The sequence below is a fragment of the Meles meles genome, chromosome 1 (genome assembly GCF_922984935.1).
Source record: "Meles meles chromosome 1, mMelMel3.1 paternal haplotype, whole genome shotgun sequence".
Taxonomy (NCBI): Eukaryota; Metazoa; Chordata; class Mammalia; order Carnivora; family Mustelidae; genus Meles; species Meles meles.
This window is the reverse complement of record NC_060066.1, coordinates 137,590,792-137,607,755: the sequence shown is the minus strand read 5'-3', so window position 1 is coordinate 137,607,755 and position 16,964 is coordinate 137,590,792. Positions and strand designations below refer to the sequence as shown.

Here is a 16,964-nt window from a genome sequence, read left to right as displayed (position 1 = left end):
TATGTAGAGCATCTTTTCATGTGCTTATTTGCCATCTGTAGATCTTCTTTGGTGAGGTATCTGTTAAGATCTTTGGTCTATTTTTAAATCATGTTGTGTTCTCAATGTTGAGTTTTAAAAGTTCTCTGAATATTTTGGATAACAGTATGCTATCAGACACGTCTTCTGAAAATATTTTCTCCCAGTCTATAGCTTGAGAGAAATTTTTAATTTTAGCATAGTCTAAGTATCAATTCTTTTATGAATGTCTTTGATGTTGCATCTAGTAAGTCATCACCAACCTAAGGTCATCTAGATTTTCTACTGTTATCTCCTAGGAGTTTTATAGTTTTGCATTTTACATTTTTGTGTTGGATCCATTTTGAATTAATTTTTGTGAGGGAAGTAAAGTCTAAACTTAGATTCATTTTTATGCATGTGGAAGCCTAATTGCTCCAGTACCATTTGTTGAAAAGACAGTCTTAGCCACTGTATTGCCTTTGCTCCTTTGCTGAAAATCAGTTGACTGTACTTATATGGGTCTATTTCTGGGCTTTCTACTCTGTTCCATTGATCCATTTGCCTATTCTTTCACCAAATCGTATTGTCTTGATTACTGTAGCTTAAGAATGTATCTTGAAGTCAAGTAGTATCAGCTTTCACCTTTCTTCTTCTCCTTCAAAACTGTGTTGATTATTCCGGGTCTTCTGCCTCTCCATATGTTTTCGAATCAGTTTGTCAATAGCCACAAAATAATTAGCTGGAATTTTGACTGGGACTGTATTGAATCTACATAGCTGGGAAGAACTGACTTTTTTAATATATTGAGTATTCCTATCTATAAACATGGAATATCTCTCCATTTATTTAGTAGTTCTTTGATTTCATTCACCAGAGTTCTGTAGTTTTCCTTATGTAGACCTTGTACCTATTTCACTAGATTTACATCATGCCTTGAACAAATTTCATTAGATTTATATATAGGTATTTCATTTTGTGCAATACTATTATAAGTGGTATTGTGTTTTTAACTTCAAATCCCACTTGTTCATTCCTATATACATAGGAAATCACTTGACTTTGTGTGTTAACATTTTTTCCTGTAACTCTACTATACAAACAGTCCCTGACTTACAGTGGCTTGACTTATAATTTTTCAACTTTCTGATGGTGTGAAAGTGATACACATTCAGTTGAAACTGTACCCTGAATTTTAAATTTTGATCTTTTCCCAGGCTACCAACATGTGCTACAAATGCTCTTGTGAGCAGTGGCAGTGAGCCACAGCTGCCCGTCATACGCACAGTCGTAAGAGTAAGTAACAATACACTTAAAACCATTCGACACCCATACAACTGTTCTGTTTTTCACTTTCACTACAGTATTCAATAAATTACACAAAATATTCAACACTTTATTATAAAATGGGCTTTAAGTCATTATGCATATGTTATACCTTTTGTAGTTGTCCCAGAGTTATTGAATATTGTTTTTTCCACCTTTTTTCTTCTCTTTCCAGTTTTAGCAGTTTCTATTGATATTCTCACACTCAGAGAGTCTTTCCTCTGCCATTATAGTCCAGTCTACTAATAACTCCACCAAATGGTTATAATGCTTTTCTGTTACAGTATTACAATGTATGGGGCACATGGGTGGATCAGTGGGTTAAAGCCTCTGCCTTTGGCTCAGGTCATGATCCCAGGATCCTGGGATCGGGCCCCGCTTCGGGCTCTCTGCTCCATGAGGAGTCTGCTTCCTCCTCTCTCTCTTTGCCTACCTCTCTGCCTACTTGCGATCTATGTCTGTCAAATAAATAAATAAAATCTTTAAAAATATATATTACAATGTCTTTGATCTCTAGCATTTCTTTTTGGTATTTAGAATTTCTCTAACATTCCTTATCTTTTCTTATATGCTGTCTACTTTATCCATGTAGAGCCTTTAGCATTTTCATCATAGTTATTTTAAATTATTTCTTGGTCTGATAATTCCAATATCCCTGCCATACCTAAGTCTAGATTTGATGCTTGCTCTAGCTCTTCCAACTGTCCTTTTTGTCTTTTAGTATATCTTGTAATTTTTCTTGATAATTGGATACGATGTGCTAAGTAAAAAGAACTGTTATAAATTGGCTTTCATTATGTGGCGGTAAGATGTGAGAGGAAGAGAAAATACATCAAAATTAAAACCTGATCTGACCAAAAGGAAGGACAAATCTATAGATAGCCAAGCTCTTCCATCTACATCTTATATTATCTACTATACTTCCAGTCTGAAATTGATAATTTCAAGCATCTCAAGTTTCACCTTAAGTTTCACAGGAATCCATAAATTAACAGGGAAACTGGCAGGTAGGTAAATGACAGGATATTGCATTTCTGGGAGCCTTACTTAAACTACAACCCTGCTTATAGAGGTTACAAATCGCAGAACTCACCAACTTCTAACACCATGCTTTTTCAGTAGGTTTTCATATAAGTGTTTATAATGCCAAATGGATCCAGGGAAGTCTTTTCTTATTTGCTTCCAAAATAAACAGCAATGTATCCAACTTAGAAGTACATTCTAAAATGTTTGCTCAAATTTCCAAATAGTCTATGTCAATGTAAACAAAAAATCCTTAACTTTTACTTGTATACATTGTTATTCTCTTCATTCTTCAAAGTTCTGGAAATTCTGAGCCCATGAAAAACTTGATATTCAACTGAATAAATGTGTGAAAAAAAAATTATTTATACTCAACCTTGTTCCAGTAGGATTTGAGGCTGGTACAAATGTAATACACATCGTCAATTTTTTAAGCAAGTTATAAGAAAGTATTGCTCCACAGGTGCCTGGGTGGCTCAGTCAGTTAAGCATCTGAGTCTTGATTTCAGTTCAGGTCATGATCTGGGGGTCCTCAGATCAAGCCCCATGTAGGGCTCCATGCTCAGTGTGGAGTTTGCTTGGGGTTCTCTCTCCCCTTCCCTCCACCTTTCCTCCCTGCTTGCATTCTCTCTCTCTCTCTAAAATAAATAAAATTAAATCTTTATTTTTTTTAAGATTTTTTTTATTTATTTGTCAGAGAGAGAGAGCACAAGCAGGGGGAGCAGCAGACAGAGGGAGAAGCAGGTTCCCTGCTGAGCAAGGACCCTGGTGCTGAACTCAATCCCAAGACCCTAGAATCATGAGCTGAAGGCAGATGCTTAACCGACTGAGGCACCTAGGCATCCCTAAAATAAAATCTTTAAAAAATAAAAATCAGATGTCGTAAAAAGAAAGTATTGTTCCAATTCTTCAAACATGGGAATAAATATTATAAATAGCAATGTCTTGCACATTTTGAGTATTATCAATAAATACAGGGCACAGATTTTAAAACATAGCCTGTAAATATCCACAAACAATATCAAACTATGTCCTTCATTTATGTAAGTTAGCAGTTGTTAAAGAGAGATGGAAGGGAAGATATAGAGCACTGGTTTCAACAGGAATCAAAAAATAAGGCAGATATTACAGTGAAAGGGAAAAAAAAAACCAGGAAATAAGAGCAACACTACTAACAAGTCTCCTTCCTTTAAATGTCCACATGACAAATTTCCAAGTTAATTTATTTTCTGTAGGCATACGGTGCATTTCCATCTCTCTCTAATCCCTCCTACCTCTAGAGCTAAATTTCCGAAAAAGTGAAATTTGTATACAATGATATACTACTTACTACTGCTGCTACCACCATCATCTACTATATACTTTACTATATACCAAGCACTATGAGATTTACATCCATTAGCTTATTCAATCCTCACAATCACCCTACTACAGGTTTTACTGATGTTTGTGGAGGTTAAACAACTTGTCCAAGATCCATTAGCTAATAAATGATGGAGCCAGGATAGTAACCATTTGGTCCCCAAACAAAAATATCTTGACAAGTATAAATCACTTGATAGGACGGTGAGCTAAAACTATAGAATATAAAAGGTAATAAACTAGTACATCTGAACATGTCATGAGCCTAAGGATTTTGACAGAACAGAGCCTACCCAAAACCAATATGATTGCCAATTTAAGGAGTTAACTAAAATACTGAGATGGAAATTATATTTGAAAATGAAATTATTGGGGCGCCTGGGTGGCTCAGTGGGTTAAAGCCTCTGCCTTTGGCTCAGGTCATGATCCCAGGGTCCTGGGATCGAGCCCCGCATCGGGCTCTCTGCTCAGTGGGGAGCCTGCTTCCTCTTCTCTCTCTGCCTGCCTCTCCGCCTACTTGTGATCTCTCTCTGTCAAATAAATAAATAAAGTCCTTAAAAAAAAAAATTTAATGAAGTATTTTTACTGGCCATTTCAACTAATACCCAGTATTAAAATATCTTTTGTTTATAAATTCATATATTATTAGGTTACACTTATTTCTTCAGAAATAGTGCCCCTTTAAACCATCTTGATCAAATAACAAAAATTACCATGAGTTATAGATCTGAATTAAGTTTTACTAATGCCAAAAAAATGAAGTCTTATTTAATGCTATACGCTTCAGCAAAGAATCCACAAAAGATATTACACAAACCTAGAATCTCTCCTGCTACTATGCTAATCCTAACCATCCAAAGAATAAGATAGTATTTTTAAGCACACACAATATATCAAACAACAATCATTTGGTAGATATTATCATTAATCACACTAACATATTAGGAAATGATCTTATAGGTAGTTTTAGTAATCCAACTCGCTATTTTGGTAATTCAAAACTGAATATAAAACTGAAACTAATCCTGCTATCAGACAGATCTTTCTTATATACTTACTGTGCATGGGCATGAGGAATGCAAATAACAGATGTAAAGAACTTGGAGCAGTAGCTGGCATGGGTTTTATGTTCAATATAAATAGCAGCTGTTATTTTGTGATTGTGATGTTATTAAAGGAAGACTAAAAAAAATGCCGAAAGGACAAATGGAATTTATATGGAAGGTAATATATAAGGAAGATCAGATCTGCAGATCTGATCTACACATTTTCTGGTAAAGAAACAGACCAAGAGAGGTTAAGTAACAATGAAAATGACAAAGCAAAATGCTTGTTTACTACATCGTGCCACATTTTTTTCCTATTCATCAACTCTTATAACGAAATCATTTATAATACAGAATTGTACTAGATTCTCGGGGCACCTGGGTGGCTCAGTGGGTTAAACCTCTGCCTTCCACTCAGGTCATCATCTCAGGGTCCTGGGACTCGGCTTAACAGGGAGCCTGCTTCCCCCCATCCCCTGCCTGCCTCTCTGCCTTCTTGTGATCTCTCTCTCTTTCTGTGTCAAATATATAAATAAATACATAAATATAAATATAAATATATAAATGCCAAATATATAAATAAATAAAATCTTTAACAACAACAAAAAAGAATTTTCTCAACAAAATTGCCGAAGTTGATGGGTAAGGAATTTAGTCTGTTCCCTGACCTCAAACTTCCATTGTTACAAACACAAAACTATTAAAAAAAAAAAAAAAAGATATATCCGCATACACAATTTTTTCCTGGCAGCAGCAAGAGTATGTACCAAAATACCAGTTTTCCTATGTTTCAATGAAGTCTGAAAAAAAACACAAATTCAGAACAAGTACCTCCTAAAATATATCATATATTACATGAATTTTTTATTTAGTATACACAATATACAAGCACTGTGTCAAGAAGTACGTTAAGGGGTGGTTCAGTTGGTTAGTGTCTGACTCTTGATTTCAGCTCAGATCATGGTCTCAGAGTTGTGAGGCTGAGCCTTGTGTGGGCTCCACAATGGGCGTGGAACCTGAGATTCTCTCTCCACCCCCCACGTTATCCTCCCTCCACCTGCTCATGTACTCTCTCGCTCTCTCTTAAAAAAGTGTGTTAAGCGTGTCACTCCATACCCAATGTGAAATAAAAATGAATTACCACCATTCTGAAAAATCCTAAAATGGCAATAAGAATCTTCAAAATAATTCTCCAAATGGGTTAAATAATACACAGATCACAGCCAAGTCCTAAAACTTTTACTTTAATGCTAGTCATGTTAATTAAATTACACTGATATTAATAAAGGAAGAGTAATCAAATTATGAGGGGGAATATATGTCAATCAAAACTGGATAAAAGAATACATATAAAAATCAGGAAATCCTGGCACAAATATAGTATCAATGAAATAATAATTTTTAAAAAGGTCCTCAGCATCTCAGCTAGGTAAAAGTACCAGGCTCTATTTATAAGATACATGTGGCCTCGGATGGAACTAGAGGGTATCATGCTTAGTGAAATAAGTCAATCGGAGAAAGACAACTATTATATGATCTCCCTGATATGAGGAAGTGGAGATGCAACATGGGGGATCTGGGGGGTAGGAGAAGAATAAATGAAACAAGATGGGATCAGAAGGGAGACAAACCGTAAGTGACTCTTAACCTCACAAAACAAACTGAGGGTTGCTGGGGGGAGGGGGGATTATGGACACTGGGAAGGGTATGTGCTATGGTGAGTGCTGTGAAGTGTGTAAACCTGGCGATTCACAGACCTGTACCCCTGGGGATAAAAATACATTATATGTTTATAAAAAAATAAGAAATAAATAAAAAATTAAAAAAAAGAAAAAGAAAATGAAGAAGACACACACAAAAAAGATACATGTGGCCTCTACAAGTTACTTAAGTGCCTCCAAAGTTATTTAAGCTCTTTTTCCTTGTTAGGAACTTGAAAAAAGGTTGAAGTGAATGTTATCTCCAATGCTTTCCTGTTGTAACATTCTAGAGTCAACAGAAAATTGATACAAGCTTATATAAGCAGATTTTTTTAATGCAATAGTCTCAATAACAGAAAAAAATCCCAAAATGCTGCACCTAGAAAACTAAGGTCTTACTCTCTGAAACTCATATGCTAGGCTACAGAAACAAACAGAAGTTTTGGGGACAAGCCAAAACAATGAGAGTATATTAGTAGGACAAAATTTACATAGTTACACAATAACCTTAGACTTTCAGAAGATGACCAAGAAGCATGTAGGATTTTTTAAAAAATCTGATAATACTGAATAAAACTAAAATATTATAAACTACGCATAGCCACACCTCTCTAAGTCTCACCTGCCATAATCAAGTGGGTCTTCTGCTTCATCAACTCAGAAGACCTCAGGTTCTTCCAGTTATCCTGGAATTCAGGCAATCTCTCTCTCCATCCCAGTTTAAGCTCTCAACTTTCAAACATGCTGCTCTGTGATATTTAAAAAATCTCACTGGATCTTATTTATCCCTCTAAGTATCCCTGGTCTCCATCCTGCCATTCTTCATAATTAAGCAACTGGAAAGATGTTTAGCTTTTCATTCCCTTTCTCACCTCCCACTTTTTCACTGCAATCTGGCTTCTACCCTACCATTTTACTGAAACCACACTTACCAAAGTCACTCACCAAGAGCTTCTTTGTTTATCTCTCTGGAACATGTGACCCAGTATAATACTCTATCCTTTTATTGTGATTTTTCTGATTAGAAAATATGTTAATTAAGAATTGAAATAGGGGCGCCTGGGTGGCTCAGTGGGTTAAAGCCTCTGCCTCTGGCTCAGGTCATGATCCCAGGGTCCTGGGATCGAGCCCCGCATCGGGCTCTCTGCTCCACGGGGAGCCTGCTTCCTCCTCTCTCTCTGCCTGCCTCTGCCTAGTTGTGCTTTCTCTCTGTCAAATAAATAAAAAATATTAAAGAAAAAAAAAAAGACTTGAAATATCACAGAAAAAAATGAAAAGTTTAAATACTCTGTAATCCTATTCTCAAGGACTGCCTGTTAGCAATACAGTCTATCTTCATCAAGATTTCTTTTCTCAAAAAAAAAAATACATATACTAACATATAAGAATGTATGTGTTGTTTTAACTTAACAAAAGTTTAGATCATACCATACATATTTTTCTTCGAGAATTTTTTTAATGCACCTTGATCTTCTATCCTTGTTCCTATTAGTAGCTTGATTAATGGCCTCCTGGAGAGCTCTTCATCATAATACCCAGACCTAGGAATTTTACCTTAAATGGCAAAAGAGGCTTGGCAGGTTAAGTTAAGGATTTTGTGATGAAAAGGTTATCCGGATTATCTGGATTGGGCTCATGTGAAGATACTAAACTGCTGATTTAGGAAATGGAGGAAGGGGCCATAGAATGCAAAGCAGGGAACACAAGGAATGCAATTCTAACAGCTGGAAAAAGCAAGAAAACAGATTCTATCCTTAAAAACAACCCTGCCAATACCTTGACTTTAGCCCAGTGAAACACTTCAGACTTCTGGCCTCCATCACTGTAAGAGACTAAATTGTTGTTTTAAGCTGCTAAGTCTGTTAATTTATTACAGCAGCAATAGGAAAATAACATACATACAAACCATATTACATTAGTTGTATAACATTCTATCATAAGAATTATCATTTTTGTATAGCAACCCTTTATTGATGGCTATTTAGGTTGTTTTCAACTTTTTATTATTATATACTAGGTGCCATGAATACCTCTGAAACACATCTTCCACATTTGTTTTTCTCTAGGAGTTAGTCCATAAAGCATACCTGTAAGATCAAGAAATGTGAAATTTCATAATGCCTGGCTGGTTCATTGGGTAGAATGTGCAGTTCTTGATCTCAGGGTTTTGAGTTAGAGCTCGACATTAGGTATAAAGGTTGCTTAAAAAAGAAAAAAAAAAAAGAAAAAGAAGAAATGTAGGGTACCTGGGTGGCTCAGTGAGTTAGGCATCTGACTCTTGATTTCACCTGAGGCCATAATCTCAGGTCTGTGAAATCAAGCCCTGTATCAGGCTCCACACTAGGCAGAGAGCCTGCTTGATATTCCTTCTCTCCCTCTCCCGCTCACTACCCACCCTGCCTCCCACCCCCACTGCCACCCTTCGACCCCACTGTGCAACCACTCTCTCCGCCCCCCCAAAAAAGTGATATTTTAAATTTTAAGATATAGATATATAAAATTAACCTCCAAAGAGGCTATACTTATTACTTATTTTTTCCTCACAGTAACAACAGTCAAGCCCTTTTCTCGTTCTTCAAAGTCCTCAAATTCTGTTAAATCAGTTTCCTGACTTATAGTTTCTGTTAAATCAGTTTCCTGATTTATACTGTTTGTTAAATCAGCTTCCTGATTTGTATTTCCTTCTGCAGTGGCTACTCCTTCTGTTCTTTTGCAGACTCCTCTTCATCAGCTCATTTCTCTAATGTCAAAGGCTCCCAAAATTCCCATTCCAACCTGGGTCTCTCCTCACTACACACACATCCAGAGCTATCTCATCTACCTCCTTTTACCCCCAATTACTACTTACAAACAAAACAGAATTATTGCCCTCTTTTCCCTCCAAAATCTACTCTTCAACTGTATTCCCTCTATTAATGATTGCCACACTGATATTTAGCAGCCTATGACAGATACATGGGGGTCATCTGATTCCTCTCTTATCCTCACCCCACACACCATAGCTCTAGAATCCCTAAGCTTCTCTCCTACCCTATCAATTTCTTGAAACAGGAAGACATGTAATTTCCAACTATATTACTTTACTGTGTGTTTTCCCTATCTTAAGTCCTGTGCTCCACTGTACCAGAATAATCTTTCTGAAGCTCAATTTTGATTTGTCACTTAAGTAGACCTTTCACAGACTGCTAATTGGATTGTAGAATGATATAACCACTTGTGAAAACTGTACAGCAATGTCTTCTAAAGTTAAACATATATGTGCCCCATGACCCAGTAATTTCACCCCTAGTTATTTATCCAAGAGAAATTAAAATGGATGTCTATAAAGAGACCAGTAATCAAGCATTCATGACACCTTTATTCATAATAGCCAAATGGGAGAATGGATTAACTATGTTATAATACAACGGAGTACACACCAACTAAAATGAACAAATGACTGGTATGTATAAAAACTGTTAAATCAGCTAAAATCAAACTGTTAAAACAGCTAAATTTCAGAAATATTATGTTGAACAAAAGAAGCCAGACAGAAAAGAATACACATTAATTTATTCTATTTTTATGTGAAGTTCAAGAACAAGGAAAACTAATCTGTGGTAAAAGAAAAAAAAAAAAAAAACGAACAATAGGAACTGACTAAAAGAATCCTGAGGGATTAAGGGGGTGGGGGTGGGGTCACAAAGGCATATACATTTATCAAAACTCACTGTATTGTATAGGTAAGGTCTATGCATTTCACTATACATAAATTTACCCCAAAAACTTTTAAAGCAAATATTAAGATTTAAAACCTACTTCACTTAGCATTTTCCCTTACTAGTTATAAAAAGCCTCAAGATTTAAGACAAATTAATCACTTAATTACCTTTTTTTTACACCTCACTCAGAAACAATATATCAACTGTGCCTTCCCATAATTTGTAAATTTTGTGAGAGCAAGGATTTTATCTATGAAGAATAGATCACCATTACCTTCCCAATACCAATCATTATGTTTGACACATAGGAGATGCTCAATATGTGTTATCTCTGGTGGTTCTTAATGGCTTATTGATAATTTTGTAACTTCTTTAAAATTCTAGATCACTTATTGATTCATTTTTCCAATCCTGTACATTACATTGAAATGTACTATCATGCTTGACAACCTTTATAAACCTTGCTCATCTGACATTAGAAAAGCAGCTTCTCCACATTTTCAGAAAGGCAGTAGAATCTTTAACTCTGTGCTCATCTGTTATATGTATTTCAGATAAATATTCAAAGGTATAAGACTTCTCATGGGGTTACTCCCTAAAATTCATTTTCAATTTACTTAAAGCTCTATCTTCTCACCACCATGTCTTCTAAACTATCCTGATTTCTGGCACACCTGAAGATAATAAATTTTTCTTCTTTCTCTCATGTATCTCATTTAAACATCATATTACACAATTGTTCATTGAAAGTTTGCTTTTATCCAGTATCTATTAACATTAATCTAATAAACCTACTACCATAATCTATGAAAATGCTGGATTCATTTCTGAATCTGAATTCACTTCTGAATAATAAAAGATCCGTACCAGGCCAAAAAAGACAGCTATTAATCATTTTTTTTAAGATTTTATTTATTTATTTGACAGACAGAGATCACAAGTAGGCAGAGAGGCAGGCAGAGAGAGAGGAGGAAGCAGGCTCCCCATGGAGCAGAGAGCCCGATGTGGGGCTTGATCCCAGGACCCTGGGATCATGACCTGAGCAGAAGGCAGAGGCTTTAACCCACTGAGCCACCCAAGCGCCCCAGCTATTAATCATTTAAACACCAACTCAAAGTTAGACAAAATCCCCATCTTCACATCAGTGCTTGCACCTTCCTATGAAAAACAAAACAGAGCAATGACTGCTAATAAAGCCAGCTCTGTTCCTATCTCTCATCAAGGTCCCTTCCAAGAACATAGGAACCATCAGTTCCTCAAGATGAGAGTCCTAATCATGAACCCACAAGACAATGAATAACAAAACCAACAATGAAGACCCAGATAATAGCCAGTTTGACCAGCTTCATGGAACACTCTTCAGAGTACAACTGTGAGGGCTGGATTAGTACAAAGAACAATTAACAAGCACTAAACCCACATTATCTTTGGCCACTTAAGGGATAAACTGCAAACTGCACAGGCAGGGGAAAGCTCTCTTCAAGTACAGATACTATTAAAACAAGAGCTGGAAATGGCAAAAAATACAATACCAGGCAATCTTAAGTAATGAGAAATGGGATGATCTTTTCTGAGCAAACATATATGGGGCCACAGTCAAGAGGTTCTATCTACAAAACATTAATTAACCTCCATGTTTCCAAGAGGAAGGACTAGCAAATCACCAAGATAGATAGTAATAACTGATAATGTTATCTTTTATTTATATTTTAATTTTATATGCAAACAAAAGGAAAATAATTGGTGGAGGAGCAAAAGGCCACTGGGAATTGTGGGCAATGTTAAGCAGACTTTCGTATTTCACAAAACTTGTCAAAAATTAATTTGAAGAGCAAAATGGGACTGGCAGCTTTTTATGTTGCCAAATAAGGACATTACAGAAAACAAACAAACACCACAAATTTCTTATGAAAAGAGACATTTTAGCATAGAAAATGATGAACATAATTTAAAGGGAAATACTTTAAACTGTGTAACTTTAGCCTAAGAGAAAACTAAGAGATTTAAAAAGATATAACCCTCCAAGCAGGATACAACAGTGAACAGCAGATGGCAACACATTTTTGGATAAAAAAAAGCAGATGATGGACTTCCAGGTTAAGTTGGCAGATTGAACACATACAACTAATTTTTCTCCCTCCCCAAAACTCTACTAAAACAAGGATAAAGAAAATGCTGTTGTTGTGTTCTGTTTTTAGCTCATAAACCATAAGGACAGGAGAATGGAGGAAGAGATAATGGCAATAAAATTTTGGAAGCTGAAAAGATGGAGGAGTGGTAACTGATTTTGTCAAAGACAGCCAAATTATAAACCAGCAGTGCTGGCAACTTAGAACAAGCCCAATTTATACCATACAGTCCTCAAAAGGCTCAGGGATGCCAGAACAAAGAAGGGAGAATAAAGTAAGAAAGGTTCAGGTCAAAGCTGTTACAGTTAGAAACCTAGACCCCATTTCTCCTCTAAGCTACTAAGTGGCCCTTCCTCAATGCAGCAGCTGATGGGAGATTTATTCTCTCAAGAGGATAAACCATACATGGTAGAAGACACAGGTATCCCAAGAAAAAGAGGCAAATTATGTGACCTTATATACTAAATGTTGTACAGCTCATTATTCAGCCCTCCTTCTTGAGTTCTCAGATCATTCGCAACCAAATCTCTATCCTCCAAGCAAAAATTAGAAGAGACTCACGGGGAAATCCCACCAGACCAAAAAGACAGGGACACTGGAATAGCTTCAAACAGTCCAACCAAACCAATGGCTTCAATCTTGGCCACACAAGGGAATCACCTGGACAACTTTAGAAAATACTGATGTTAATCTATGGAGATAGAAATCAGAATAGTGGTTGCCTCTGGGCAGGGAGTGGGGAAGACAAAAACAAAGGGATATAAACAATTTTCTAAGGTTTTCACAATAATCTGTATCCTGTGCTGGTAACACAGGGTGTACACATGACAAAAATCAAACTGCAATGCAATCTTATCTAATTGTTTAAAAATATTGCTACCTGGCTCCTAACCTCAGAGATTCTGCTCTATTTGGTTTAGCAGTGTGCGTGTGTGTGTGTGAGAGAGAGAGAGAGAGAGAGAGAGAGAGAGAGAGAGAGAACGCGAGCGCACGAGCACACAACAGAGAATTTTTAAAGCCCCCCGCCCATGTGATTCTAATGAGCAACCAAAATTGAGAACCACTGTTCTATGCAGATTCTAGAGTAAAACTGAAAGTCAGTAAGCCCAACCTACAAACTCAGGGCTTCCTATCAACTTTTAGATGCCCACTCTCACTCATAAACAACCAACCAAGGATTATCAAAACTCTAAGGAGGGCCTTTATTGCTGAGGCTACACCAAACAGAAAAAATGTATCTTGGAGGAAACAAACTATGCAAGGAAAAGAAAGCTAAAAGAAACTATCTTTCACATTCTCAGAGAGATAAGATATGGCATCCATGAAACGAGAAAGAGAAGAACATGTAGTTGGGTAGAGGAGATGAAGCCAAACTCACAGGTCTGCATAAGGAATATGGTCAGGTAGCTGATATGCCTCAATCACAGAACCCCAGGAAGGCTCAAGAGTTGGGAGTCTCCAGATAGTATGTGGTCAGTGGGAAAGAGATGGGGCTGAAGAACAGATTAGTAATGTAAAGTCTGCATCAATCTGTATTATACAGACCCTATAGTTTCTCTTCATTTATACCATCTCATAAATTTATTCCCTAGAAACACTGATGTGGAGAGACTCCAGACTCCAAAGAATGGAGTAAGGCTAAGGCTGAAAGCCAAAGAATTAAGCAGAAGCATGTATAGTGAATAGCAGCCCCTACCTACCCACAGCCACATCCTCTGCTTAGCCCTCAGAACAGTGGGAGCCAGTCGGATTACCTCCCGGACTCCCACCCCTGCTCAGTTTGATTTAAATGTCCTTTTTGTATGCTGCCAAACCAATTTTCATAATAGCACTTACAGTGGAGGACAAAGGTCTCTTCTTGAATTTCTACTTATCCCTCCTAAACTCTAAACCCCTTAAGGGCAGGAGCTGCATTTTAATCAGCTTTGTATCAGTAAAGTCCCAACACAGAAATTGTCAATATACTAAACACTCTATAACTCCTTAATTGGTCCTAGAGACTACACCAAAAAAAAAAAAAAAAAAAAAAGAAAGAAAAGAAAAGAAAAAGAAAGAAGGAATGAACCAACTTGGAAAAGCAGAACATACCAGGTATAATTTGGATTAGGTCCTGAATGAAGATTAAACACATGGATCGACTGCACTTCTACATACTGGCCACAAATATTTTAAAATATCATTTACAATAACACCAAAAAATTTCAAATACCCAAGAATAAATAAAAGATGTCCAAGACTTTTACACAGAAAACTACAAATTATTGAAATTTTAAAAGGCCTTAAATAAATACAGGTATATGCCATGCTCATAAACTAGAAAACCCAATATTAAGATACTCTCCAAACTGATATATGTATAGATTCAATTCCAATTTCCAAAATTTGTTGAAATTGACAAGAAGATTCTGAAATTTATACAGAAATGTTAAGAGCCAAGAACTGCCCAGTATTAAAAAACAAAGTTGGAGGCCTTATACTATCACATATCAAGGTTTATTATACAGTTACATTAATTAATACAGTGATACCGGTGCAAGGATAACAAATAGGCCAATAAAACAGAAAAGAGTATCCAAAAACAGAGCCACACTTAAACAGTCATCTGATTTATGAAAGTGCCACATAGTGCAGAGGGACAAGTATGGCATGTTCCAAAAATGGTGCTGGGTCAAAAAGATATCCACCTGGTTAAAAGTGAATATTGACCCCTTACAATCCATCTGTGATTTACTGTAAATTGTACATCTTAAATGTGGAAAGTAAAACAAAATAAAACTTCTGTAAGAAATATACAAAAATATCTTCATATTCTTAGGCTAGGCAAAATGTCTTAAATAGGCCACAGAAAGCAGTACTCATAAAGAAAAACAGTAAATATATTTCATTAAAATTAAAACTGTTCATCCATCAAAAAAAGGGGCGCCTGGGTGGCTCAGTGGGTTAAAGCCTCTGCCTTCAGCTCAGGTCATGGTCTCAGGGTCCTGGGATAAAGTCCCGCATCGGGCTCTCTGCTCCGTGGGGAGCCTGCTTCCTCCTCTCTCTCTCTCTGACTGCCTCTTTGCCTACTTGTGATCTCTGTCTGTCAAATAAATAAATAAAATATTTTTTAAAAAACCATTAATAGGGCGCCTGGGTGGCTCAGTGGTTTAAGCCGCTGCCTTCGGCTCAGGTCATGATCTCAGGGTCCTGGGATCGAGTCCCGCATCGGGCTCTCTGCTCCGCAGGGAGCCTGCTTCCCTCTCACTCTCTCTGCCTGCCTCTCTGCCTACTTGTATCTCTCTCTGTCAAATAAATAAATAAAATCTTTTAAAAAAAAATAAAAAAATAAAAACCATTAATAGAGTGAAAAGACAGAGTGGAATAAGATAAATTATGTATAGTTTATAGAGAGGGGTGTGTGTGTGCATACCTTCCAGAAAGAACTCTTATCCATAAAACTGTAAATAAAAAAATAAGACTCAGACATCTCACAAAAGAAGATATATAAATGGCCCATAAAAGATAAAACTACAATCATCAGGAAAATGCAAAATAAAACCACACTAATATATTACTGCACCTCTACCAAAATAGCAAATATGTTTCCAACTGACAAGCATCAGCAAGAATGTGGAGTAATTGAATTATCATTCCCTGCTAATTAGCTCAACCACTTTGGAAAATGTTCAACAGTATCTAATACTAAAGTTTTGTCATTCAAGTATTTCACAAACCAACAATTCCACTCCCAGGTATAAAACCTAACCTAGAAATATTCTGTTTCTTGATCTGTGACGGTAAAAATTCTTTACCTGCACTCTTAGGATTGTGCACTTTTTCTGTATATTATACTTCAATAAGTTTTCTAAGTTTCCCTGACACAAAGTTCTCAGATACCTTGGGCCAGCACTTTAGAACAGAAAAGGAGCCTCAGGTAAACTCGAGAAAGTTTACTAATAAAATTAAATACCAAAAAAAGAAAGAAAAAAAAAAAAAAAGCTACTAACACGTTATCAGTCCAGAACAAAGGTAAAAACTACCAACCGACAATTCTTCTTGAACTTCAAGAAGCACTGGATTTCTTGCACAGAAGAAAGGAGTTTATTGTTCTACACTGTAAACCAAAGAAAAGATTATCTTTGCAAGAAAATGCTTTTCAAAGTCACCTCTAACAGCAATGGATAGGAGAAAAGCAAAGGTACCACTGCAAAAGTTTTAGTTAACTCTTCGGTGAAAGGATGACAACCGGCTTGATCTAAGATGCCCCAAAACAGACAGACACAAAGAAATCACGGCAATTCTAAAGCAAACACCAACACCACACTCCAATCTACCGGAAATTCTGCGGTTAATTTGAGGCTTGCCCCGCTAGTCATAAGGTGATTCAGTGATGGTTACAAACGCTCTCCAAGTGCATCGTTGGGAGTCACCTAGCACACCTGGCTAGCCCATCACCTGCCTGGAAGCGCTACCCTGCGCAGAATCCCGGGAGCCAGATCAAGACGCCAACTTTGCAAGTAAGGGGAGCGGGCGGTCTCACTCCATCAGGACACCCAAAAAGAACGGACTTCTGGCCTTGAGGGTGGGGGTGAAAGGTCAGTATCCACCCCCCACGGGATTAGTGAGGAAGCACCCCCGAAGCTGCCCGGTCTCTCCACCTCCCGGGGACTCTCCTGGAAGACCCGCTGGCTAGTTTCCTCC

At 36.9% G+C, this 16,964-nt stretch overlaps 1 protein-coding gene across 5 annotated transcripts in view; it reads right to left on the bottom strand.

Annotated features, from left to right (window-relative positions):
* EVI5 (ecotropic viral integration site 5) overlaps positions 1 to 16,964 on the bottom strand; it is a 200,666-nt gene that overhangs the window by 183,052 nt on the left and 650 nt on the right. The window lies entirely within an intron of this gene.